Source organism: Conger conger, chromosome 6 (genome assembly GCF_963514075.1).
Source record: "Conger conger chromosome 6, fConCon1.1, whole genome shotgun sequence".
NCBI classification, from domain to species: Eukaryota; Metazoa; Chordata; class Actinopteri; order Anguilliformes; family Congridae; genus Conger; species Conger conger.
In genome coordinates, this window is record NC_083765.1 from 57007414 (window position 1) to 57033779 (window position 26366).

General features: G+C 42.5%; 1 protein-coding gene across 2 annotated transcripts in view; it reads left to right on the forward strand.

Moving 5' to 3' along the window:
* Positions 1-26366, forward strand: part of LOC133130530 (protein kinase C-binding protein NELL1-like) — a 204051-nt gene that overhangs the window by 84799 nt on the left and 92886 nt on the right. The gene's annotated exons all lie outside the window — the stretch shown is intronic.

The window sequence follows — 26366 nt, forward strand, 5'->3', positions numbered from 1 at the left end:
CATCATTGGAGTGTCAGATGCGGTTTGCACTGTCGGGCAAGTAATTTACAACAGTCATGATGACTCAAAAGGAAAGCTGATGGTATTTAAAATGTAATTCATAAACCTATTAGGAGAGCAATTGCACTGTGTGGCACCTGCCTTGATTGGTATAAGTGGCTTTGTGCAGTCCTGGGTGTTGTTTTCTAGTGGCTGGTTTTTTATGAAATCCTTTTCCAAGGGCACAATTCCTGATGCCTTAAGGATGGCTGCGAGTGGAGAAATGGCTATTTCAGTTGTAATCTTTAAACTGAATGGAACAGAGACGCATAACCCTGTCACTTCTGGTTCCGCTCCGTGCCTTTTTCTGTGGAGGTCTATGGCTTCAGGGAAGCTAGTATGAATGGTAACAAATGAGGTATTCTTTGATGTCCTTTTGGACACGCAGGGCACTTTAGTTGTGAATGGATAAATCATACAGTTGCTGTGTTGGCTAATGACTTGTCTGGATTCCCAGTATATTTAGTCGAACTTGGGCACCTTTCCCAGCTTTCGCACCTATTCTGTGTTTGGTGGCCTTACACTGTAAATTCATGGACTGTCCCTGGGCAAGACACCTAACCCCCAAATGCTCCTGATGAACTGGCTGGTGCCTTACAACCAATCGCTGTTGGTGTGTGAATGAATGGATGAATAAGAAGCATCAATTGTACAGCACTTTGGATTAAAGCAGATGTACAGTGCCTATGGAAAGTATTCACTCCCTTTCACTTTTTCCACATTTTCTTATGTTACAGCCTTATTCCAAAATGGATTAAATAAAAATTCTCAAAAACAATCATCTACGCACAATACCCAATAATGAAGTGAAAAAGGTTTTTTAGAAATGTTTTGGCAAATTTATAAAAAAAAAAAAAACTGAAATACCACACGTACATAAGTATTCACTCTGTTTACTCAGTACTTCAGTTCAGCCACCTTTCGCAGTGATGACATTCTGGAGATGTTTCTACAACTTGATTGGAGTCCACCTGTGGTAAATAAAATTGATTGAACATGATTTGGAAAGGCACACACCTGTCTATATAAGATCCCCCAGTTGAGAGTGCATGTCAGAGCAAAAACCAAGCCATGAAGTCGAAGGAATTGTCCATAGACCTCCAAGACAGGATTGTGTCGAGGCACAGATCTGGGGAAGCGTACAAAAAAATTTCTACAGCATCGATGGTCCCGAGGAGCACAGTGGCCTCCATCATTCGTAAATGGACTCTTCCTAGAACTGGCCGCCCAGCCAAACTGAGCAATCGGGGAGAAGGGCCTTGGTCAGGGAGGTGACCAAGAACACAATGGTCACTCTAGAGAGCTCTATTGTTCCTCTGTGGAGATGGAGAACCTTCCAGAAGGTCAATCTCTGCAGCACTCCACCAATCCGGCCATTTTTGGTAGAATGCCCAGACGGAAGCCACTCCTCAGTAAAAGGAACATAACAGCCCACTTGAAGTTTTCCAAAAGGCACCTAAAGGACTCTCAGACCATGAAACACAAGTTTCTCTGGTCTGATGAAACCAAGATTGAACTGGCCGGAATGCCAAGCGTCTGGAGGAAACCAAGCACTGCTCATCACCTGGCCAAGACCATCCCTATGGTGAAGCATGGTGGTGGCAGCATCATGCTGTAGGGATGTTTCTCAGCGGCAGGACCTGGGAGACTAGTCAGGATCGAGGGAAAGGATTAATGGAGCAAAGTACAGAAACATTCTTGATGAAAACCTGCTCCAGAGCACTCAGGACCTCAGACTGGGGCGAGGTTCACCTTCCAACAGGACAACGACCCAAAGCACACAGCCAAGATAAGGTAGGAGTGGCTTCCGGACAAGTCTGTGATTGTCCTTGAGTGGCCCAGCCAGAACCCGGACTTGAACCCGATCTAACATCTCTGGAAAGACCTGAAAATAGCCGTGCGGCGACACTCCCCATCTGACCTGACAGAGCTTGAGAGGATCTGGAGAGAAGAATACCCCAAATACAGGTGTGCCGAGCTAGTGCTATCATACCCAAGAAGTCTGGAGGCTGTAATCGCTGCCAAAGGGGGCTCAATAAAGTACTGACTAAGTGAATACTTATATACATGTGGTATTTCAGTTTTTAATTTTTTACAAAAAACCTTTTTCACTTTATTGGGTATTGTGTGTAAATTGTTGAGAAATGTTTTCAATTTAATCAATTTTGGAATAAGACTAACGGAATAAAATGTGGAAAAAGTTAAGCGTAGTGAATACTTTCCGTAGGCACTGTAAATGCCAACCATCTACCATTTACCATTTAGCAGCAGATTCGATTTAATCCAGAACTTTTTTTGTATTTTCCCTGTGTCTCCTGCTGTGCGCCTCACATATGTACATTCCTGGAGTGGCTTTTTGGCTTTTTGTACTGCTGTAATTGTGTGGCAATCTTCCTGTCCCTTTAACCCTTTTAGCCCAATATCAAGTGACTCCACCCAAATCCCAAGGGCTGTTAGGTTTGATTGAGAAAATTGAGGAAGTTGAGAACATTTAGTCAGGTTTTAATAGGGGCACAAACAATAGTATAGTAGTCCTCTTCATTTATTGAAAAGGTTGAGAGTGCCATATGGCACTCTTTGGATTTTACGCTAATTGCGCTTGAGTGCCATTTGGTTAAACTTACATAAGGCATTTAACGCTGAATTCCAATGAATCAGTTTAAGATCTGCCACCCTCTAGGTTTTCACTTCAACCCTGATTTGATGAACCAGATTCTATTAATTAGCAGCTCAGCACGTTCCATATCTGTGAATGAGGTGTTTCTTAAGGTTGGGGAGAAACCCGTATAAACACTTTTTAATTGATTGTAATACTGCGTCTGTGTGCATTTGAATATATATTTTTATTGTTTCGTAATTTTGGGTTTGTAAGCCTGTCCCTCCATTGGAACTTGGGGTGTATCTGAGCCAGAATGCCGTGTATGGGAAGGCACAATAATGTCGTACTGTACATTATTCAGAAAGGGAGAGCTGTATTAAACTCGGTGTGAGAGCCTGGCCTGCATCCTTTTCTTTCGGTTTATTTTTCTCTGTACGGTACACCAGCTGAGCCACACAATCTGTGCACCGGAGGATTGCGTTTGCCGCACAGTTGGCGCGGTCAGAATCCAGATGAGCCTCGGATCAGAGGGAGCGTGAATGCGTCGACGAGGCCCTCCTCACGCGACCCTCCCTGGGCGACGCATTAACCCGTTTAGCAGCCCCTCGCAGGGCTAAAGCGGGCCCGGCTGCCCCCGCCGCAGTCAGGACTCCGGCGGTCCGTTTCCTGGCTGCGGGGCTTATCTCAGTGTCACTGTCTGTGGCTTCAGCTCACCCACCGCTTCCAGGGCCTGATATCCTGCCTTTTATCGTATCTTCTGCTTTAGCAGCATTTTATAACGCAGCTGCAGTGCACTCAGCTGACCTTTAACTGCCGTCAGATTTTAATATCTCAGGGCTTGCTCCATTGGTAAACGAGCCACGTGCGTACAGTAGCTGTCAGGAGTCTGGGCGTACAGTGCAGTATGCTGGGCAAAATAGCTGGCTCAGCTGTGGCTGATGAAGGATGCAGTGTTTATTTGCAAGACTTTGCATTAATTAGCACGTGCACTGCTCCTTGGGTGTACATGGACTGCGTTTATATAGCGCTTTCATCCAAAGCTTTTTACAGTTGATGCCTCTCATTCACCAATTCATACACACACCAATGGGGACTGGCAGCTCGTCAGGAGCAATCAGGGGTTAGGTGTCTTGCTCAGGAACACTTCAACACAACCAGGGCTGGGGATCGGACCGGCAACCCTCCGACTGCCAGACGTCCGCTCTTCCCTCCTGAGCTAATGTCGCCCCATTCTACTGAGAATCATATGTGATTTCCTGGATTAAGCGTTACTTCCTCTTCGCGAGAAGGACAGGTAGTTTGGTGCACCTGCCCATGAAAGCCATCCAGATTTCCAGCTCTTCCATGGCGCCCAGGGAAGAGCCCAGCCGAGCCGGGACCCGCTTCAAAGGCTCGCGGACAAGGCTTTCGAGCCCCTGTGCCAGCCCGGGCGGGTTGGCAGACAGACGAGTCCGAGCAAGATAAACGGGCGTCCATCTGCTGCTGTGATGGATCGCGCTTACAGTGTGGATCGATAAGAAGGCAGCTTATCATTTCTGCCACACTCCTGTTCTAAAGCCCCAAAAACGGACTTCTCCGGGCATTCTTCGACCGCGCCTTGTCGGTAACAGATAGCAGACGCGGGAAGGCTAATAACTAGAGCAGGAGCCGAGCCGCCACACGTTGCCTGCACAGTAGTTATATTCCCCGCACTCATTCAGGCCTCCATGGTAGGGCACGGAACCTTCTAGATGCACATCACGGAGGAGGCTTGCATTAGCAATGCAGTCAACAGGTGTATGCATGTACTGTACATGCCAGCCTTTCTTCAGTGCCCTGCCTGTTTCCCTGGGCATGTGCTGCTTTTATGCCGTCGCTATGGTTTGGTTATTACTTCTTTGGCTTTGAAGAAACCTGAGAGGTGATTCACAGTCTGTAATAAAACAAGTGCGGTTCATCTTTATTGAGTTGTCAACTACAGAAAGCCACTCGCCCACATGATTTACCCCAGAGATCCAAATTGTTGTTGGCAGCCTCCTTCCTTGAATGCTAATGTACGCACTGTACGTGCGGATCTGTCATGTCGAAAAATTCTGAAACTCATAAATTGCATTAGTCTTTGAATTTGATTAGCATCTTCCTATTTACACGGAAAGCAGTGCTAATTTTGAAGGGGAGAAACGTACAACGCAAGGTCATAACTGAATGCATTGTCAGCTCAGTGATTAATACAATTCTGATAAAATTGTCAGTTCCAGCCTGCAGTATAGGAGCGGAATAATTGGTTTGCTGTTTAATGACATTTGGATGAATACAATGCCATCCTCTACATTTTATTAATGTGGCCATCTTTGGTTCATTAGATGTTTGGGTCAGAGGGGTTGGTGTAAAACTGGTATCAAATATACATATGAATAGTAACCACCAAGACGGTTGTATCCTTTTTCAGACAATGTTCCTTGTATGAAGCATAAACTATATATATATCTTCGCCATTGTTGTGGTACACTTAACTTTGAAAGGTTCATACTAATTAAGATGATAATTTAAATCCTGTATTAGAAGGTCAGTAGTTTAATTATCTCTTTCAGAGTCTGATTTCTGCACAGTAAAACTGCACAACTTTTCTCCAATGGAAACTTTACAAATCACCCAGATTGAAAACAATCCAATGCACAGTACGATGCAGCCTTCATATATGTTTATATATCTGCATAAATCCTGTGTAATGCAAAGCAACCACTTACAGTAAACCGCCTTTCAGCGCTCCACTGACGGTCTGGCTGACGTCTCCCGCTTTAACAGGTGTAGCAGGGCCCCATAAAGAACAGCGATGAATGATTTAATATACAGTTGTTAAATGTTAAACGGTGGCGATTAGCCTCAACTGGAACATATCTGGAGCCGGGGCGAGGGCAATCTCAGTGCACATCTGCATAAGGGCCTCCCCCTCCGCGGAAACACGGCGCTAAATTAGGCATGCAGCTCCGACGCCGCGTCTGTCAATCAGGCGGGACAGTCGGGGGTCCCCTGCAGACTGGCTGAGAGATGCGAGGAGCCCCGTCTGTATCGAGCGCAGGGAGAGGGGGGGGGGGGCGGCGAGTCTGAGCGTCGTATAATCTGAGAGTTTCTGGAGCCCTCTCGCCCTGTCTCGCCCATTCAGTGGCTGTTCAGCGCATGCCTGCTCCGGCGGATCGATCCACACCACTCCTCCTGCCAGCTGGGCCACTTTTGTTTTCTTTTTTTTCTCCTCTTCTTTTTTTGCAAATATCATGCCGGGCTTGTGTTTCCCCTAATCACCTGCGTGTTTGGTATGACAGGACAGAGAATGGGCTCGAAAATTCTTTGTCCTCTGGTTTGACAGCTCTCGAGTGCCTGCTTTGCCACGCAGTGTGTCGGGTGCCATGCAGATCTGCTGTGAGCTCCAGACTGCCGTTTAAGAAGACACAAGCTAAAAATACAAAGCCGTGTTTCTCTTTTAGTAAGCGCGTTATTTTCTCATAAAAATCTATTATTCCGGGGAACAGAGTTACAGGACGGCAGGAAATGCAAGGTTATTTCCCCAGAGATATTTGCATAATGCGGTTTTTTGTAATCTGGTTGGCGGCGCTTTCTGGAGTCTCAGTGCTCATAATGCCGAACACAAGGTATTTGCAAAGCAGGCCTTTTTGAAGCTTCCTAGCCGATCTCTCTCCGTCTGCAGCGTGCGCATGCACTGCATGCTAATTTCAGCGCATAAATGCGATTGACGACGGTAACGTCTGTGTGTGTGTGTGTTTGTGTTTGTGTCGGTGTGTGCTCACATGCTGGGTTTGTATTATTTTGCAGCCCTAACAGAGAGAGGCCCTATTTCCGGCATCAGTATTTCATTAGAAGCCGCAAACCCATAACCAAGCAGTACTGTAAAGAAGCACAGAGTTATTTATTGCTTAAATTATTTTTGCGCTGCTATTTTCTGCAATACAAACACTTAAAAGACCCTGAGCAGACACTGAGGTCAGACCGTTCCGTGTTTGATGTCCTGTAATGTAATGTTGGCTAATCTGTTCAGGGGTGAGAGGCCATACACAGTGTATTGGGCCTGTGCTTCTTCTCAGTTGGTAAATTCTCATAACTGTCAATGGAATACCAGATAAAGGCATATATTTTTCCAAGATTAAATTGTGTTTAACACTCCCGTGGGCTTTTTAGAACAGAGGTGTGCTTATAAAGCTGCAGGAATCTCAGGAATTTGTGCTATTAAGAATAAATTGTCTCACTTTTTCGGAAAAAAAATCATCATTATCATTAGAAATGGTATTTCTGTTGAGTAGTCACGCAGCAATAAAAATGGGAAGCAAGCCACAATTAAAGTTTGTCTTCATTTTAGTAGCATATTTATTAAGCAGACGTCCTCATTGTAGCAGATATGGTTGGCTTGACTGAAAAAAAAACATTTTTTCTCTCAAACTATATTTCCAGAGCAATTCAGAATGAAACCTTGAGAAATTACACCGACAGTAAGGCATATGATTCATACTTTACATTGAAGTGAAATGTATAAATAAACATTATAATCCATTAACAAATAAATAACCAAGGCCAGACCTACAGAGAATTGACAAATTGAATGATAAAAACGAATACACTATGGACAGTAATACTGGAAATACAGAGAAACTGGATGTCCCTGACAGGAGGGATGACCAGTCTCATCTTGCAGCCAATGCCACATTTCTCTCCCCTAGTACTGTCGATTACTGTAATTTGGGAATTTAGGTAAAATGGTTCCAATTTCAGAAGATATTATTTTCATGGTAATCCTGGTAATTTGTTCTTCCAGTCAGGAAATGAAGCCCTGTCTCTTCTGCCCCCTGGTCGCAGCGGGAGAACCGCCTGTCCTCTCTGAGTGCAGTGCTCACTGAGTCTGTACTTTACCATGCTCAACTTGTTATCAGTCACCATGGTAAAATATTCTGCCACGGTGTACTGTCTTTGTGTTGCCAAATAGCTTCGAAGCTTGTGTTTTGTGGTCTTGTTCCAATAACTGATGTAGGTTTCTTTTTCTTTAATTATAATTTGGTTGGGTCAATTTCTTTGAAGTAATGCACAGGACGAGTGGACTAAGGGGTGGTACTTTCTATGTTCAGCTCATGGCATTGCAGGGCTTTTATAGTGATTTGGGGTCAGTCATTTTTATGTACCTGGAGTTCAGCATGGTATTTCTTCTGTGGATAAAGTTATGAGTGACCCTGTAAGATCTGGACCTTTTCTGGAAAAATGAATATTTTGGTTTCTTTTGGTTAACTGTCTGGGCCCAGGTCTGACAGAAATGTTCTAACAAAGCCAGGTTCTGCTGTAATCCTGCTTTTGTGGGTGACTGCAGAACCAGATCATCTGCGTACAGAAGGCATTCCTGTTTTAGGCAGAGTGAGGCCAGGTTTTGCAGATTGCTCTAGCAATTTTGCCAAATAATTTATATAAATGTTGAACTTGGTAGGACTCCATGCCCCTGAATGAATAAATCTGTTTTGTTACAATTTTGACAGCACATTTACTATTTCTGTACATTGATTTAATGACAACATACCACATTCCCCCCTACACAACAATAGGTTTAAAGAATAAGCCCTCATGCCAAATAGAATCAAAAGCTTGAGGGAAATCAACAAAATCCAGTTTGACTTTTACTTAAGATATTATGCTTGATGAGGAAATACATACATACATACATACTTGTGTTTAAAATACTGCAAAATACCTCACCCAGATTACTGTTGACACAAATGCCTTGATAGTAAGATTAGTGTCAAATGTATCCACTTTTGAAAATAGGGGTTATGAGTCCTTGGTTCCAGCGTTCAGGGAAATGACCCACACTTAGGACTAAATTGAACGGTTTTGGAATGGCTATTCCAATTTTTTGGTCTGTATGTACAGTATCTGCCCTGTTCTAGATTGCAAGGCCTTCAATTCTTTCCACCAGTTCTTATTCAGTTATTTCAGTAATGTTTCAATAACTGATTCATCCATAGTTCATTTTTATAGCCAATTCGTTGTGGTTAGTTATTTGACTTGATTCATTCTTCAGTTGCTTTTAGTTGGTTTTGGATGTACTGAGTTGTTTTTATATTGTTTTAGTTTTCCACAGTAATGTCGACATATGCCCTGACTTTCTGGATTTCTGTTTTGGGTTGGATGATTTATAATTTTCCCATATTTTTACAATCTGAGTCAAACATTTTTCAGTTTAAATTATTTTTCAGGTTGGATCTCTCTCACACACACATATGCAAACTCTCTCACTCTCTGTCTGTTTTAAATTTTAATTTTGTGTTTGGGCAATCCAAAATCCAAATGTAGTGAGTATGCTAAGGGGGGTTATCTCCATGCCCCTGAGGTTTGAGTATGCATACTATAAACTGAATAATAACATTGATATGTTTTGTCGAACCTGGTATTGATTGATGGTGCAGTTTGTGCAGTTTGTGCAGCTGTTGAGGGAGGTTGCGAGATCAAATTGCCAAGTTTTTGATACTGGGTATTGCTTTTGGTTGTTTTCTTATTTTTACTTTGTATTCTAAATAATGAATTGTTGATGAGGGTTCAATAACGGGGCATCAAACCTCTCTCTTTCTCTTTTTTTCCTTCTTTCTGTCTCTCTCTCTTTCTCTGGGTGTATACTGCATGTGGCAGTGGCAGTTTGGTGAAAGTGAAGAGGAAGTTTGAAGTTTGGAGCCAGGGCTAACTCCCACAAGGGGTAAAGGGGATGACAGTGATTCAGTGAGTGGGTTCGGCCAAATAAGCCTGTTTTCTGAGATAAGGCCCACTAGTTATGATTAACAATGGTGCTGCCACAATAAAAATGCTAATATCCAAAAGCCTTTTGTCGGTATTTGCCGGTGCCACCTCAAATCTGATGCGCCCTGACAGGCTTGTCACCTCTCACCTACGACTTGCAGTTAATTCTGTCCCCTTTCAAAGTCCTCCCTCCTTCATGGCATTTTCTTTAAACCACATACAGTTCTGAGAAGGATTTAGAATGTTAATTTAACCCCTTTGATCCAGTAAAAACTTGCTTAATGTCACCTTTGGACTGCCTGTCAAATTTCCGCTGCTTCAAGGTTTAGTCAGTAAGGTCTGATGTAAATGCAGTCTCTGATTCTGTAGGTTTTCTGGAACATAATGGTATGACTTGCACATTCATATATTCTGTGTGTTGCCTCTGATATGATGTAGAGACCTAATTTGGTTGGTTAAAAAATGTTTTCTCCAAATTCCCTTTTTTGCGTGGGAGTATTCAACAGTGACCCTCCGTGGGTTACATATTTTGTTTGACTGTAATTATAACATTAGAATGTGATTCCCTACCAGGTGGTATAGCATATTATGCGGGATTATAGAACTCGTTTTTTGAGAAAAAGAAATGGCAAAAAAGTCTCTTAGATATCCCCATATGTTACTAAATTATGTGCTAGTGATTTATAGTTGCATTGCAGTCATTGCATAAATTATTTGAACAATGAATACTACTAAGGTGCATGAGTCCTTGTGTCCAGTCCTTTGAGGACTTACGAAGGTATACATGGTTTGTGGCTCACAGACGCCATTTCGTTTCATTATTGCAGAAATGAAATGGCATTTTTTGAAAGCTCTTATGGGACTGTAGTCCTATCTGCCATAAAGGTCAGAGAAGGCATTATCTTAATTAGAAAGCCAGAGTAGCGCACATGTTCTCCTTGTCTTCTTTTGTTTCTGCTTTGCCAAGCCAATAAAGTACAGCAAAAAGTTGTGCACCCTTTTGTACCTCTGGAATAATATAGACTTAAATCTCTCGAGACTCTTAATTGCAGCAGCAGTTTGAGGAAATAATGATCTTATTATAACCCTGTAATGAGAGCTTGGTCAGAGTGAAGACATCATTCTTTTTCAGTTAAGCAGAGGTGTGCAACCGCTTCCAGCGGGCATGGTATTGCTAATTTGCTGGCCATTCGACTGAGACGTTGGAATGGGAAAAGCTATTGCCTTGTCTTATTGAAGGAAATTGCTTCCCGGTTACAAAAAAGGCCGTGGCATTGCAGAAAATGGCATTTCGGAGGGAAAAAAAGATGAGCGTATATCTTGCAATATTTACAAAGAAACGGTCCCCTGCAGAATTGTTTGGCTGTCTTCCTGTGCAGTGTCACAGAACATGCTCTGCTCAGCATTCAGGACCCTTGCAGCTGTTGTTTACGCTCCGTGGGATAGGCGCGTGGGTGAGTGCAGGAGCGTCGCTGCGGGCGGGACTGGCGGTTCGATCGCGCCGGGGCCCGGGGTGTGGAGGGGCCCGGGGTGTGGAGGGGCCCGGGGCCCGGGGTGTGGAGGGGCCCGGGGTGTGGAGGGGCCCGGGGCATGGAGGGGCCCCTGCTGGAGTTTGTGGGTCAGTGACGAGAAGACTGCTGAGTTGTGTTGATAAACCGGGAAATATTTGCTCATGCTAAAAATCCCTTTTTATTTGCATGCCATGTCTCCCCCACGGTTAGAAACTAATAACGTGTTTTTCCTATTTCTTTGTTTGGCAGTAGAGGAAGTGACTGACACAATAATGTTGTAAGTAATAAAAAAATGGTCACTTCTATTATCTGTATGTTCATCTGTTTGTAATTGTGCTCTGCAAAGGTTTATGGGAAACTATTTGTTTTTGACGATCTATCACATGATTGGCCTGCTTTGAACTGGGCTTGATCTATCACATTCATTACCATGATTACCTTACTGTAAAAGCACAAGTGATGCACAAAGAATTAGAAAGGAGGAACTGTAAAACGCAGCAAAACTACCAAAGGTAGATCCATTAAAAAAAAAAAAAAAAAAAAATAGCTAGCAACTGCCTTTGGCGATGTGTGCACTACCTTGATTCTCAATTACACCTTGTGACTGCCGCCACAGCAAAAGGCTCGTTCTCAAAACTAAAAACTTATCAAGAACTGCTTAAGGAGCTGAATGGTACAAGAGAGACTAAGTGGGTTATCAATACTTCCAATTTAAAATGACAGAGCCGGGAATTTGGACCTCTAGATGTCGGGCTTTAGAACAAGGAACCCAATTGCGAGACCACAGGTGTTAAAGCCTTTATTAACTTTAGAGCAGAGTTGCCAGGTGAGGGTCGAGAACCAGCAAACAGGTGTAATATTGATCAGGCAGTTCGTAATCGATAATCCAAGCAAGAAAAACTTTGGTTGCCAGGCAAATGTAAATAATAAAGGTAATCCAAATAGTTGTCGCTGTCACAGGCAGAGGGTCAAAAACAATAAGGCAGTCCAAACAGGCGGATACATAGAACCGAAAACCAAAAACACAAACCAGTAAATCAAAGGGAGTCCAAACACCTCGAGTCAAATATGAACAGAAGGATGATCCAAGAAACAGAAGTCGAAAACAAAAACAGGTTGATAAACAGGAAGTCAGACAGGAAAACGATGAGTAGACGAAACAGACGGGTGTATATATATATATATATATATATATATATATATATATATATATATATATATATATATATATATATATATATTTTGTGGTAACCCGCTGGTAGAGAGAGGGAGAGAGAGAGAAATGGTGAACAAAAGTGATCTTTATTTTCTCTATTAGTGCCTTCAAGGCACGTCTCAGTCCTGTACAAAAAATTTGAGTCCTTTCTCAAAAACAGAAAAAATTCTGGAGCGGCCAAAAAACTAGGAACATCAAAAAAAAAGAAAAACCCTGCGGTTGCGTTGATCCTTCTTGGTCGTTGGCGGGGCCGTCCACTCCTCGAGTTTCCTCGGCCTTGGAAGTCCTCCTTCTCCGCCTAGCCAGTCAGTTCGTCTGCAGTTGGAGAGGGACAGGTTAGCTGGAATGGCACGCTCACGTGAATCCAGACTTTTGTGTCTTCCGCAAAGTCTCTTTCGCAAATCCGCCACGGCTCTCTGGAGTAGGGGGTGTGCGCTTTCAATGGCCGTAGCATTCACTAGCTCCGCGTCTCTCCTCCTCTATCCTGAGCCCCGTTCTGTTATTGAGCACTTCCTTTTGTAGGGCGGCGCTCCTTCCCTTGTACTCGGCTCAGCTGCGCCTGTTTAATTGAAAAGTTTATTAGCGGCGTGTGGTCACATTCCACACGCGCCTCACCCTGGGTGGAGCTGGCCTTGGTGCTGATCCCCCTCCAAGGTGCCTCTCTGTTAAGTAAGAGATTGGGAAATAGACATGGTTAATAACCTTCCCCAGCTCCCGGCACCGGCGTACTGGCCGTGTATATATATATATATATATATATATATATATACACTGATAACGAGGGGGAAATAACAACCAGGTGTGCGCAACAATTAGGAAGTGAACACAGGTGAAAAGAATGGCAGGGAATGAATTAACTGACGCGTAGACTACGGGAAGCACAGCGGGTAACAACAGACAGAAACACTAAGGACTTGGACATAATACAGAAAACACCGATCATGACACTAGAGCTTGGTGGATGATTTTGCGGAGCGCTGGATGTCCTTTTAAATGACCGAGCAGCATTTTTTCTTTTTACCATTAAAAGCCATCGTTAGTCAGACAGTGTAATATAATACTGTGATGTTGTCTCCTATCTGTTAGTAACATTACTGCTATCTGTTAGGCGGACTTTCTAGCGCTTATCCCTGTGTCTACTACTGTCTGTGGTTCTGCATGGCTGGTACATGCGGACTGCAAGTGTGCGTGTGGGTAATGTTATTGAAGGGGAGGAGCCCCCCAAGTATACTTTGCACCTGGGCCCGAAGGTTCCTCGTTACGCCACTGCTCCGGTCATTGGATATCAGCTGGCTTCATATCCCTGTTGAAATGTTCATTTATTTCATCTAAAACATTTATATGTATTAAACAGCTCTTGCATCTTTTGTTCCGTTTGTCTTGATTTGAGGGTGGTAAGAGGGTCATACTGGAGGCTCTTAGGCTGGATGACTTTCAGGGAGAGCCTCCAGTATAACCTTTCAGTTTTGTCACCTTTTTCTGTATCACAATATTAACGGTTATTAAGCATTGCAGAAGACAAATTATTTCTTCTTTATTGTCCTCTATTGCTTTGGTCTATTCCCACTTATGGTTTATTATTTAATTACAGAATGAATGTATTCAGAATGAATTCAAACTCAATGTTTAATTCAGTTTCAGCTACTTAAAATTCATAAATTAAAATTCCACTGTAAACATTGCTGATTGAAAGTTGTCCTTCGCAAAAAAGGAATGTTCAGAAGGGCTCAGTGTTTTGAATGTTTTCGTTTCTTTTGCGTGATGACACAAATAACTTGGATTATAATACTGCTATTCAAAAATATTCATGAGTTTCATTGTCCTTTTTATCCCATATGGAGAATTCTTATTTGTATGTTTGCAAATTTTGTTTTTGCCATTCTCTGGGTGTCTAGTTCAGCTATTCTTGTCTTTTACATATTGCCGTCTGCTTATCTTTTGGCTACAGTACATTGTTTCCAACCGCACAATGTTTACATGTGTATTTCTGTTCAGATGCACAAGCCAGTCTGCAACAGAAGGTGAGGTCACCCCCTAGAGCCTGGAGAGTAGGCTATGTTCCTTTGGTTGGAGGCAATTTTTAGCTGAGCCGTGTAACCCTTTTTCATTGGGTGATCCTTTATTCAAAAGCAACCAAAGTCCTATCCCTGGTAAACATGGAATTATTTTGAGGGTTAAGCTGTCCTCTTGCAGCATTTGCCGGCCATGACGGTTTATTAAATTGGCATGTTCAGAATGAGTATATAAGGCAGGCTTTGTATATGGCCAGTATTGTATTTCTGTGGTGCATATTTCCAAAACTTTGTAGTCTGAAGCTGCCATTCTGTTGCATATTAGCTGTAAAAAAAGATGACTTGCTTTTTGACACCGTTGATGGTGACACTTTTTGACCACTGCTTTTCAACTTGAAGCTGAAGAGATTGTTTTGCGCTGGAGACAGCCGGAGTGCTTCGCTTGGATTTGTAATGTGCAAAAAGAACCGTGCTGTACCGACGGTACTTTTGTGTGAAAGCACTTATGCATTATGGATGGAGATTGCGGATTGTTCCCTCTCAGTAGCACCGCGGGGAAAAAAAGTGCAGTTCACAATGCGGGTTTCCATTAGCGAGGCAGCATACATTGTGTCTGTTTGCTACACGCGGGCGCTGTGCTGTACAGTGCGGTATCTCCGGAGTGCGGCCCTCAGTATGGTGATGATGATGGTGGGGGCGTTTGAACCTTCGATGATCTTCTCCTCTTTTACAGATACGACTATTTTTATTTCGATGTGTACATGCAGGATCTTGAGCCTTTATGGGAGAAAATCGGTTCTTTCATGCCAATTTCTATAGTATTCACATGAGTAAAGCGAATGTAAACATTTATGAAGGCTTTTTCTCTCGACGATCATTCCTCTTATATCCTCAAAGAGGAAGCAGATCGCAGGCAGGTGTCATTTTGTGTTATCAATGAGGTTTAGTTTTTAAATTATTATTATTATTATTTTCTTTTTTTCCATTTTTTACAAAGGGGTATTGTACCTATGGGTGTTACTGTATTGAGGTATTACGTTGCTTCCACTGACAAAGATGTTTGAAGGACTTAAGGTCCAAGCCTGCTGTTCTGTGATGGATTGTTCTGTCCGTGCTGACAGGTTGGTTATTCATTCATGACCACGTATGAAAATGCCTTAGTTGATAAACTAATTAAATGAACCCAGGCTCTTGACCTTGGGGGGTAAAAAAATAAACATCTTGAGAGAAAGTCTGACACATGGCACCACAATACCCCCCTACCCCCCACACCCCAACCCCCCATCTGATCCTGTAACTTGTAATAATCAGCCTTTCATCGCAAGTGACAATTTATCACAGACCGACCGGCTAGGAGCTTCTGCACCAGAACCGATGCTATACGCACAACGGGATGGTCGGCAATTGATTAAACGCACAGATAAAAAGGTCAAATTGATTCTTTAAAAGCAATTGAATTGTCAAGCCACTTTTATTTTTATTTTTTTAAATCCCCACTCCCCCACCTTCCCTGTGAACCCCCCCGCCAATGTGTGACAAAGGTCAGCCGCACAAAGGGCTGTGTTGTGCGTGTGCGTGTGCATGTTTTGTACAATCGTGATGTATTGTGCTATAATATGAACATCTATATTGAATACTCCTTGTAAACTGGCCTGTTTTTTTTTTTTGTTTCGTTTTTGTTTTGCTTTGTGCACTTTTCGGTGAAACTTCGCAAATGACATCAGAAATGCTCTTGACAAGTTCTTTGTTGGTGAAGATGATTATAGCCATCAGGTAAATGTAGGAATGTGGAAAACATGAACATGAATTGCTTTGGAAGATCGCTTTAGTTTGTGCAAAAATGGGCATTCAGGAAAACGCTTTTGTGTCTTTGGCATAATTAACATAATTTGGTTAGCAGAAAGATTCAGAATTATGTTTTTGAAGATTTAAGTTCTCTGGGGAAGGAGATGTATTTTAAGCTTCTATTTTTTCATTTTTTTTGAGTCGAGGATAAACATGATGAATTCTGACGGCCATCTAAACTCTGATGGATTATTATTTGACTACATTACCCATTTGAAGCATACATGTGTAACGTTTAATCTTAAATAAACACTGCTACCCTTTTTTTCTTATTAATGTTTATTGTGGACACAATTTAGCTATACCGCTATATTGTACTTCTTTATGTACTGAGGAAATCAATGTTTTTGTTTGCCCCAACCAACCATAGATATACATTAAAACTTTATAGTAAAGTTTAATAAGTGATGTATCAAAACAAATTACCCCTGGTTTCCTAAAACAAACCAATTAACTCATTTCAAATCAACTTAATATTGCAGAGGTTTAATAGTCCAGTACATTTTAATGCTGTTTCCATTAAAATTAATGTGTTGGTCCTAATTAGTCATTTGAATTCATGCGCCGATGAATTTATAGAATTAAAAAAAAGGCCTTGCAAGATATAGAGAGACAGGATTGTTCAAGCATAATAATTTTGTCTCCTTCACTTTCCGTGTCTTAGTATCCAAACCATGACCCGCACAGAGAAATGTAAATGAGAGACACTTGGCCACTGATATTGCTGGATGGGGACAGGGGTCAGGTATGCTGGTAGAAAATCAACCTCCAATGCAGACACGGTAAAGACCTCAAACATTGAAATGCACTGCAAGAGAGTGCAGCACTTACAGGCATGACCTTCACAATGTTCTTTGGCTTCCTCGGATCGAGACTCTTACAGAAACGAGTAAGGATAATCATGTCACGAGCCAGTTTGAATAATTTACATAAACCTGTTTGATTTTCCCCTACTTTTAATCCCCCTTCAAGTCTGTTATGACACACAAGCAAAGGACCGTATTCGTTCATTTTGATTGCAGAGAATCTTGTGAGGATTTTAACTTTTTAAGCGAGTGGGATTTTGCAGTTCCTCCATGACAGACAAATTGACATAATTATAAAAATGGGTCATTGAAATTTTTAAATACATTGATACAATTTTTATTTCTATAATGTGTTACCATTACAGAGAATGCCATTATTTTCTTAACAATGACTGAGGCATTTTGCGGTCATGATACTTCTGTAGCGGCGGCCTGTAGTGTAGTGGCTAAGGTAAATGACTGGGACATGCAAGGTCGGCTTAACTCTGCATTGCTCCAGGGGAGGATTGTCTCCTGCTTAGTCTAATCAACTGTACGTTGCTCTGGATAAGAGCGTCTGCCAAATGCCAATAATGTAATGTAATGTTGGGTTCAGGCAATTTTCTCAGTGATGCTATCCAGAATTTAACAGCAAATGTCATTCTGGAGGGAAATAAAACATGTTCACCAATGACCGCATTGCTGGAAGGATAAGGATAGCATGCCATAATGAGGTCCCTGCTGATATAATGAAGGCCATAAATTAACAAGAATAGAAGGAAACCATAAAGCAAACCATACAACCACACACTCCACACCAGAACAGCCATATGGATGACATATTTAAACATATTTATCTATTTATGTGCTGGATATTTTCCATGGCTGGAATGTGTGGCACTCTATGGATCCTGATCCGAATTTTGTTGTATTTTTCCGGACCCGGTTGGGACCAGCCTATAATCAACTTTGTCTCTTAGTGCCACCTCTGTTCTTCCATGACCTGGCAGTTCTCATTCATTAATTCCCATTCATTACCTCAAAATGGACACCCCACACAAACCTAATCATCTCCAAATCGCCATTATTTCACAAACGTTCCTACAGCTTCTGTAGTAACACAAGTAGCCTATTGAGATGGAAATGCTTCAACGAAGGAAGGACATCTGCAGCCAGAAAAAGTGAGAGAAGGTCCAGTTCCACTTCTGAGCTAAAGGCATGGGTCGTCCCATATACAGTCCCCTCCAAAAGTGTTGGAACAGCAAGGCCAATTTCTTTGTTTTTGCAATACACTGAATACATTTGGGGTTGAGATAAAAAGATGAACACAACACAATTTCAGCTTTTATTTCCTTATATTTACACCCAATTTTTAGGTGAGCAAAAGTATTGGAACAGAGAGTATTATGAAAGTAATGAAAGCAAATAACGCTTAATATTAGGTAGTATATCCCTTGCTTACGATAACGATAACTGCATGCCATGAAATGCATGCTCAATTGGGTTAAGGTCTGGTTATTGACTCAACCTGTTTGATGCCTGTTGCTCAGTATGCCAGCGGTTTTTATTTTATTTAATTTTTTTTACTGGACATTCCAAGTTGTTGTTCAAGCTGTCCTCAATGCAATGGATTTCCCCTCTTTTCTAAGCTTCGAAATGGCTTGCTTTTCTCCCAAAGACAGCTCCCTGGTCTTTATGTTGGTTTTTCACTGGTCTTCACAGGCAAAAACCCAAGGCTAAAACAAAGAGTACTATTTATTGTTTAACCAATCAATCTAACAGTTCATATCTGGGTAACAAGATGACAACACCTGTCAGTCACATGTTCCAATACATTACATTACATTAATGGCATTTGACAGACGCTCTTATCCAGAGCAATGTACAACAAAGTGCATACCCAAACCAATATGTTTGCTCACCTAAAAATTTGGTGGTCTGATACAAAAGGTAATATGTTCAAATCTAGATAAAAATACCAGGAAATAAATGCTGAAATTTAGATTGTCTTGAGTGTATAGCAAAAACAAAGGAATTGACCTTACAGTTCCGATACTTTTGGCGGGGACTGTAGTTTCTGCCGCACATGTTATACCAGGCTCGCCTGGTCTTGTTATTTGGCTAAAATTAATTGCAGGTTTAATTCATGGGGAATGTCTCAAAAACAGTGGAACCTGTCTCCAGAGAAGCAGAAGATGTGCCAGGGCTTAAACACTCCCACTGATTTCTCTTTTGTTTATTTTGTTGGTTTTATTTTCATGTGAAGGGGGAATGGAGACTTAAATGCACTCCAGGGAGGCCTTAATTTAAAGAGGAGGAAAGCATGTGCTTGCTACACATTGGCTGCTGACGAAGTTGAAACAATTACAAGAAGATTGTCTTTGTGGGATTTATGACAAGCAATCCCATCTTGAATTTCTGCCCAGCAAGCTGCTGTATACGAGCCAGTCGCAAAGATTGTTCAACCCTTCTGTCTAGGTGTTGCAGTACACCAGGGTAACATGCTGACCTGTTGTAGCATAGTGGTTGGTAGATCTCTTGCTAAATTAATTCATAAACTGACACTGTACTTATTTCCATTGGTTAACTCTCTTGTCACTCACATGGATGAGCAATTGTTCCTGGAGAGATGCCATCAATTTCAATAAATTAATTATATATATTTATTAAAGAATGCAGGTCGCTGAAATCTTGATATTGTTGCTGTGTGTTTACGGTGCTGCTATATTTATCAACTTCCTAAAATGGAAGAATAGTCTGTTCATATAAAAATGCATTTTACCCACTGAGCTGTTATTGTATTACAATCATAATGCTGTTTATGCCCATTAAATTCCACTTTACATTGTAATAAGTGGCAAAGTAGCGGGTAACAAGTAGTAATTTCAACTTGCTGCAATTATCCTTTCTATTTCTGTGCCATTAGTAGAGAATTGTTATTTAGTACTTGAAGTCACTAAAGGAAGCCACCCCCCACCCCCACTCCTTCCATTTTCTTTACATTCCCACTGGTTTGCATGCTTTCAGACTGCTGTAGTGCATTTCTCCATTCAGCATTCAGTAATCAGTCAAATTAAGTGCCTCTTCATACACAAAGGAAGCATGCTTATATACGTACAACTGTGGTATATACTTGTCAACGGTGAAGTCATAAGAGTTATACTTGGCAAAGAAACACATCAGCCACATGACCTCTCTGCAAAAGTTTTTTTTTTTTTTTTTTTTTTTTTTTTTTTACCCCCAATCCCTAAATGTTTCAGTTTTCATGTTTTTTAAAATCCAGATTTCATTTATTTTCAATTGCCTACTGTTAGCTTTCCTTGTATTACGGAAGTGTGTTTTTAGGTTCCGTGAAAGTAAATATCATACTCATGTCCTAATGTTATTTTAGAGGAGTCTGGGGTTTGTCTGCTTGCTTAAAATGTAGTCTTTGTATTTTGAAAAGGTCAGTTTCCACTGAACAGATTTGTCCCAGGATTAGTTTTCTGCCCTTGCGTGGAGTGAGGCTGTTTTCTATATTCTTGCTGCAGCCATGAAAAAATTGCATTATTCAATTATTAATATACAGATGTTCTTATCCAGGGCAGCTTATGTATTATCCATTCATACACATAAACATCCTTTCATATAGTTAATGAGGAAATTCACTTTACAACAGCAGTGTCTCCCTATTTGCCTTTAACATAATGCCTTTAATGAATTAGAAAACTGCTGCCCTAAAATGAAGTCACTTTTTTTTCTTTTCTTTTTTTTTTCTTGCTGTCGCTGTTGTGTGAACCGCACGTCATTCTTGGGTATAGGTCTGTTTTTTAGATGATAATTTGGTCATTTCGGGCTCTGGGAGAATTTGAACTGTAACTGCTAACTCAGCTTTCCATTAGCGCTTTTGGGATTTAATAGACCAGTACATTCGGAATTCCCTGTGAAGATTACGGTCGTGTGATCCTCCGGCCCTGTGGACTGCATACTCTCTGTCTAAAGGAGGCTTTCCCGCTCTGCGTTTTTTACGGTTATAGCTTTTTTCGGTATGACTGTTAAAAGTAAAAGAAGGTAACTGATTCAGAAGAGTGATTCGGTTGAGCCTTTCCCTTGAGTCCCTTACCTTACTGGGGAATTCAGAGATGATCTGATCAGAACAGACTGTAACCCGACGTTACGGTCGATTTGTCCTTCTTCCTCCGACCCCTCCCCATGGATCCAGCTTGCCCCATCCATGCGGATGAGGAGCTGCAACTAATCCGGATCTGGATTTTTGAGTTGCGGATCTGGATTTTTGAGCTGCGGATCTGGATTTTTGAGCTGCGGATCTGGATTGGCGTGTTGCGGTGCATTTTCCAACAGAATGGACCCAACGTACACCTGTATAAAAAAACGAATAAAAGGAAATGTATGAAGACTTTCTGTGTTAAAAAAGAGTTTAGCAACTTTAGCCTGGTATTATAGATAATTTGTCATGAAGTTACTCCATTTTATTTCCTGTTTGGCATATTTATCTGGTGAGAAGGCATCTCTGTGATGCACAAATTGCACATAGCTCGTGTGTGTGTGTGTGTGTGTGCGTGTGTGCGTGCGTGCGTGCGTGCGAATACATACATAATTTAACCATACATAAAAATTCACCTTTAAATGTTTAAGCCAGTAAGCCATAAAAGGAAATTATTATACACAAATACATTATCATTGAAGCTGAGCAGTAACAGCCATATCTAAACAATTACATGTCATTTCTGCTCATCTCTGCAAGCAACCTTTAATAATGAGTGTATGCTTACTGATTATGAATGTGAGTGTATCATGCGTGCTTGTGTTTGTTATTGTTTTTTCATCTAGCATCGAAATATGTTACTTTGTTTTGCTTCCAAATTGAATATGAGCATAAACCAGCTGAACGCAAGCAGTGATGCAAAACAAAAGCCTTTCTATGTTTAATAGAAGAAAAACAGCGGCACTACACAATTTATCTGTTTATTGAAACAGGGAAACGGCTTCGTATGCCAAGATACTGCCTTTGCTTATTGTGTGCACTTAGTGCATCTATACACATTATATGCCGCATTGTTATTCATCCTTCAAAACACATTTAATGTGCCGGTGCCTGAACCCTGGAATTCCAACCTTGACATTCTAAATTTCCGGAACAATTTGCCGGATTGTCCCTTGATGCATTTCCTCAAGATGTATACGACAGCAGCGATGTTACATTAGGCTGGTTAATTATACATTTTTTTAATCACTGTCTTATTCATACAAGAATGGAATATATGGGTCTTTATAATAAATAAAGACAATAAAGACTAAAATGTCTGTTGTTTTTCCAGCATTCAATATACAGGAAAGCACAGAGGAGTCGCTGCACATAATGGAAAGGTTAAAAATGTGTTGTTGGTGCTTGGTGGATTGTTCTATGTTTTATAATTATGTACTCTTGAATTTCTTGCTGTGAGAGCCAAGTGGCAGTTTTCATTATTCTAAGAAGTAAAGATCTTCTCATTAATTTTGTACTTGAGATTTTGAATTTCCTTTGGAAATAAATGGGTCATCTGCTGAAGCCTTAGTAACATATAGACAAGCTCTAAGGAAAAGAACGGTATAGAAACCACAAAGCTTGTTGTGTAGGAAGAGCAGCCTACCCCAGATTCAATCCACTGGGGGCCGGAGGAATGCATTTGATTTCAAAGCGGTCCCGGAAATAGGCTGTGAGCTGAGGTGCAAACCTCCTGTAATCAATAATGCTGTTGGACAGTCTCGCCCCAGTCTCAGACTGATTCAAACATAAAGGAGTCGCTCCCCCGCTCCCCCATAGATCTCTTAGGGACACCAGAGGAAAAGTAATGAAGCTTGAATCGCACTTTTGTAGATCGCACCTGTTCTAGGACACTGCCTGCCTCCCCTCCCCCAGCCCACCGGCCCCATCCACCCTTCACCCTTGAGATGGCAGATGTCTCTTGGGTGCGGGCCACGGGGCCCGTCCCGGCGCCAGATGGAGCTCCGCGCGGCGCGGCGTTAACGACGTGGGCGCCCGCCCTCCCCGGCCACGTCTCGTCCCCGCCGCCTCGCGTGCCAGAGCGGCGGAGTGCACCGTGCCAGGCGCCGTGCGGCCAGAGCCAGGTCCATTTAATCAATTAGGAGCGGATTAATCCCGGACGCAAGCCAGCGTTCCCGCCCACGCGCAGGTACACAATCGGAAACGCCCGGGAATACTCTGCCCTTTCCGTTCTCTGCGATAATCAGCTCTCATTCAGCCCAGAATGTGATGCTGATTTGTCCTGCAAAACCAGGTCTTCGTACACAGCATGTTTTCCTTTTGTTAGTTTAATTGTGCTCTTTCTCTTGTAGATTGTATAATTGTTATATTGGTTTGTTTTGTTGACCGAGAAATATCTTCTGTTTCCCTGCTGTAAAATCCAGCTATACCATCCTGAGCAGCTTGAGAAACGAGCTGGCCTAGCTGGGTATGAGCTGGTCAACCAGCATGGCCAAGCTGATCATAAAGCCGGTCTAGCTGGGTATGAGCTGGTCATAAACTGGTCTCGCCGGGTATGAGCTGGTCAATTGACATGGCCAAGCTTCATAGCTTTAGCTGATCTGAACTGGTCAACCAGCTAAACCATGTCAAGCCAGGAGCTGCTCTGAACTGGTCAACCAGCTACCAGCTGTTTCAAAACCTTGCTTGAACCTTTTTTTTTCAGTAGGGGGGGAGGGGATATATTTGATTTGTTTAATGTCAAGCGATGTTGCGTGTGTGGAGGTGCAGGAAGCTTTTTGCCTTTCTAATCCTCGCAGTGCAGCCCTGTCTGTCTGCCGTGTCAGTACCTCTTTTCCACCGTCCGCGACACGTCCGAGAGGTAGCCGCGGCCGACCTCGGCGATTAGTATTCTTACGGCTGCGCTTAGCCGTGCCTGACCGCTGCAGCGCTGAGCCGGCAGCCGTCCGCTGACCGCTGAACTTAGACGGCTGGCGTCAGCACCCTTGCGTTCCAGAGGCGGGGGCTCCAAATCGGGCACTCAATTTCAGGAGAGGGCGAGAACGGTTCGTCCCACGTCCCCCTCTCTCCCGTCCCCCCGTGCGACGGAAATGTTACGAGCCTCTGCGGTCACGCAAAGACACACGCGGCCTTTAAAGACGGCTTGGCAAAATGTTGTTTCCTGCGCCGCTGCGTCTATAAGATATTTATAATGTGCTTTGATAGGTTTCCCTCACCTCTGGAGGATAGCGGCATTGTTCTGTGTGTATTTCAGTGGCATGCCAATATGTTGTGGCATTCTCTGTGCCTTGTCTGTGTCATACAGAATTCTATGTGAGATTTATTTTTTATTTTTTTCTTGTGGCAAGTAACTGCATTGTGCATTTAACTCTTACCTGAGCCTTATTTCATGTAGAACAAACTGATCCAAGGTGAAAGCCAGGGGAATGATATATTCTCTCAAACAAACTATTGAATGGAAATGGCTTCAGAGCAACATGTAGGCCTATGTTGTTTGAATGTGCGCGGTGCTGACCTATCGGATTAATCACCCACAAGCTGTTTGATGGATGGGAATTTTCACTTTTTCATCCCCAGTGATACGTCTTCCATGGTGATGATTATTAATGTTGATATGTGGATACTGTGTCACAATTTTAATGTTGTAAATTAAGGACACGTTCTAATTGGCTTAGCTTTGTATACACTGAACATTGTTCAGTTATGATACAGAGGGATGTTACATTGGATTGACTCATTTATACAAAGTTTAATACAAATATTTTGCCTTTTTGTAAGATAAGTAATGTTGTGGGGCCTTCGCCGTTGTATTTGCATAGCGGGAATACGAGGAACCATCATGCCAGTGTTGTCATTCCTGCTGGTTGTCAGCCTGCTAGGTCACTTCCATTCATTTCTCGGACATTACCAAAATGAATCGATTTTAAGCACACGCTACTAATATTTTATTACCTTATAAAAGACAAAGAAGATCTGATAAAACAACCCAATCCCTACCTTCACATTCCCCCTCCCAAGTCTATTTTAATAGTTATAGATCACTTGTTTTTTCTTGTTATTTCCATTTTGATTGGTCTAGACAGTTTTTGTCTGCAATGAAGGATATTTAAAGATAATTACCTAAGTCTTTGGACTCGATAACAGATTCACATTTCTGAATTAAAATTACTAAAACTATGTGTTGCTGTATTCCTACACAGTAGCCAAAACAAGCCGTCTGAAGGTAGCTCCTCTATTTATAGCAAACCTAACACGGAAAACAGGTTCAGGTGCTTTTGATTTAAGTTTTCATTGGTCTAATATCCTCCAAAGTTAGTTTGTTCTTTCAGAGTGAATTAGGAGCCTGACAACTGGGTGGAACAGCGATGTTGTTTACAGTCAGCAGGTACAGCTGATGTTGCTATTTTTTATGCTATGCAATACAATGGGGTAGGCTCCACAAAATTTAACTTGTGTTAAAAAAGGGTGAAGTATCCCTTTAAAAAAATGAATATAATGAATGAAAATAATCCGAAGACATTGTAAAGAGTGTGTGTCCATGTGTATGTGCATAAAATAAAGCCTTGCCTTCCAATGCGTGGAGATGTACCTCGTGCATCAGACGCTGAGTGAAGGTTTGAAGGATCAAAGGCCCTCAGGTCAGCCAGTGCCAGTCACTTTAGGTGTCGTCACCTGACTAGTGACCCATGCTGGGACCTGGCTGCTCCTGCTATTCCTGCAGCATTTCAATGGCCCGTGACCGACTGGAGCTGGCTGCTTCCTGCCCTCATTCCTCATGTATATCAGCAAAGGAATATACGGAGCAGTAATGAGCGCTTGCCTGTGGCAGTGACTGTCGTCTAATGTCTGAAATAACTCTCTTTTGACAAGCAACACAAATCGTTATTTTGAGCCACGGGGAAAGGGGGCACGCGCATCTTTCTGGTAATTCTCGCCGTGATCAAACACGTTAGAGAAAGGGGCCTGCTGGGCTGGCAGTGGATATGATTGCTTTTGTTCTCCCAGCGAAAGCCGCGCCAATGGCGCCGTAGGAACGTCGTTTGCGGTAAATGACACGCGTTTAACACGCGGCCGATTCTTCAGCGGTTTTATTTGCGGAGCGGGGCAGTAATGGCGGCGATCTCCGAACGTTCATTCCCCCGCCCCTCCCCCAGTGAAACGAGAGCGAACGGCGGCGAAAGACATTGAGCCAAAAAAAAAAAGCTACTTCGTTCAGAAGCGGTCTAATAATCGCCTAATAATGTGACTTGAAATATTCAGCGGCTCTTACTTAACGCAATCGAAAATGGTTTTGCAATTAGTGTCAGCGTCGTTCTTAATCACAAGCGCAAGCTTGAAACGGAGTAAAATGCCCTTCCATTAGAGCAGAATAGCTTTTGCCAGTCGCTCTCCGGTTGGAGAGCCTTCGCTCCTCCGCATTGGGCGCGGAGTGTGACAAGGCGCACTAATTCAGCCAGTGTTTATGGAGGGTAGCGCCTCCCGGTCTCCGCAGATGGGAGGAGCTGAATATTTATAGCTCCTGCTGGGGACGGCGGACGCCGCAGAGAGCCCGGTCGACCAGCGTTGGTGTGGGTTCCGCCCAGCGTTCTGGTGAATGACACGCTCGTTCAGCGACT